The sequence below is a fragment of the Stomoxys calcitrans genome, chromosome 1 (assembly GCF_963082655.1).
Source record: "Stomoxys calcitrans chromosome 1, idStoCalc2.1, whole genome shotgun sequence".
Lineage (NCBI taxonomy): Eukaryota > Metazoa > Arthropoda > Insecta > Diptera > Muscidae > Stomoxys > Stomoxys calcitrans.
This window is the reverse complement of record NC_081552.1, coordinates 50,972,910-50,975,401: the sequence shown is the minus strand read 5'-3', so window position 1 is coordinate 50,975,401 and position 2,492 is coordinate 50,972,910.

The following is a 2,492-nucleotide window of genomic DNA, read 5'->3' as shown; positions in this document are numbered from 1 at the left end:
AAGCGGCTAGCTTTACTCCTTCGGAAGTTAGCGTGCTTTCGACAGACAGACGGACGGACGGACGGACAGACGGACGGACATGGCTAGATCGACATAAAATGTCACGACGATCAAGAATATATATACTTTATGGGGTCTCAGACGAATATTTCGAGTAGTTACAAACAGAATGACGAAATTAGTATACCCCCCATCTTATGGTGGAGGGTATAAAAATATTATTCTCATGAGCCGTAGGTTAGGTTTAAGTGGCAGTCTGTCATCAGACGTTGTGATACCACTGGAACGGAAGAAGGAAGATGCCTTCCAGTTCCTACCGTTGAACCATCCAGATCGCTTTAAAAGGCCCAACAACTTGCGAATGTTCACATCCGCTAACTCAGAAAGGCTCTTAATAAAATGAGAACCTAATGTGGAACTCCTTCTGACTGCCAGTGACTATAGAACACCACACACACAGAAGGTGTTCTATAGTCTCTTCATCTTCGATGTCCTCACAGTTTCTGCCAAAGTCGTTACTGGCATGTTTTTTTTTTTACAGTGACTTTTCATGACGGACACAATGACTGAGACGTCTGTCCTAGCCAGTGACAGCATAGGGGTAAACCTCTTCAAGTTTAGATTACCCCCTCTTTGTGACCATCTATCATTCGTTGTCCTTGGGCCTGGTCTTGGAAACTTTGCTTACATGTGCTACCCATAGATTCCTAGTCTCGCAAGATCGTCCGAACAGGTGAATTTTTAACTGTTCAGTCATTTCGTGCAGAGATCTGCGACAGTCGAGAGCGGTTTTTGTGTTCAGAAATACGTTCCCTATGGATTTAATGTCTGTCTGAGAAGATATTTATGCCAGTCGTCGTAATGTCTTTATATCTTATCTTGTCTTAATTGCAAAGATCTCCGCTTGATACATACTGTTGTGGTCGGGTAACCTTTTCGATATGACCATTTCTAGATCTAGAGTACAACCCAATCCGTATAGAAGTCTATATAACTTCTGTTACCAGGGATATCGTAGTTCCAATCGGCTCTATCAGGAATAGTGGTACAGTACAGGTAGGGTGTACTCCACACTGCCTGGAACATCCGACATTGTATCAAGAATAACGCAGTTTTCGTAGAAGCCTCACAGCAGCGCTCGCAGTAATCAGTCTTGCTACAATGCCCAGAGGCATTGGATGTAGCATTAAATTCAGTATGTTGTCCTCAGTGCGGCTGTGATGCAAGCCATGCTTTGGATCCGGTTGAGTATTGAACAGTAGGTGGACTTTGGAAGCGCCATCCACCAGACCACAACATCATATAGCATTATAGGTCTGACAACTGCAGTGCATACCAAATTCATCACGCTCGATCTAAACCTCCAACTTTTGCCAATGGCTCTCTTGCAGGTGTATAGGTCAAGATTTGCCTTTCTTGCCCTTTCCAAAAGCGTAAAAGGAAACTTATTTAATAAATTTAAAACGTCGAATTATCGATTAGAAATTGAGTTAACATAAAAAACGAATTATCGATTTAAATCGATTCATTACCAAAAGCTCATTCTCTTAACCGATGAGTCAATTTAAAATTTAAAGAACATAATTCAAAGATTATGGATTGTTAGATATGTTAATCAAGAGATTAGAATTCGAGTTATAGATAAAAATCGAGTTATTTATCCGATGTAGCAATTAAAATTCAATTTATCGATTAAAAATCTATTTATCGATTTAAAATTTACTTATCAATTGAAACTGATTTATCGATTTAAAATCTACTTATCGATAAAATCAATTTATCGATTTAAAATCAATTTATCGATTTAAAATCAATATACCGATTTTAAATCAATTATCGATTAAAATTCGATTCATCGATTTCAAATCAATTTATCTATTAAAATTTGATTTATCGATTTAATATGGGTTTACCGATAGAAATCGAGTTATCTATAAAAATTCATTAAACGCTGATATAGAATTAGAAGTCGATTTGTGGTTTAAAAATCTATTAATCAGTTAAAAATCTATTTGTCAACTAAAAATCGATATATCGATACAAATGAATTAACTGATAAAAATCGAGTTATCTATTAAAAGCCGATATAGTAATTAAAAGTTGATTTTGGATAAAAATTCTATTTATATCTGTCAATTAAAAATAAATTTGTCGATTTATCGATTAAATGTCGATTTAACGATCAACATTTGACGTACGATTGAAAATCCGTTTATCGATTGGAATTGAAAATTTTTTAATACTTGAAAATATTTTTGAAAACTTTTGTTTTTGAAATAAAAGTGTGTTAAAATTTTCTCTACTAAGCAACATTCAATTTGGACAAAATTTTCAATAGAAATAAAATTTAAACAAAACATCCTATGAAGTAATTCGCCAAAAGTTTTACTTCAATTTTAATTTTTATATAATTTTCTATAGAATAAGTTTTGAACGAAAAATTTTTGTATAAATTTAAAAAAATTACAAATGCAAATATTCGCCTAATACCC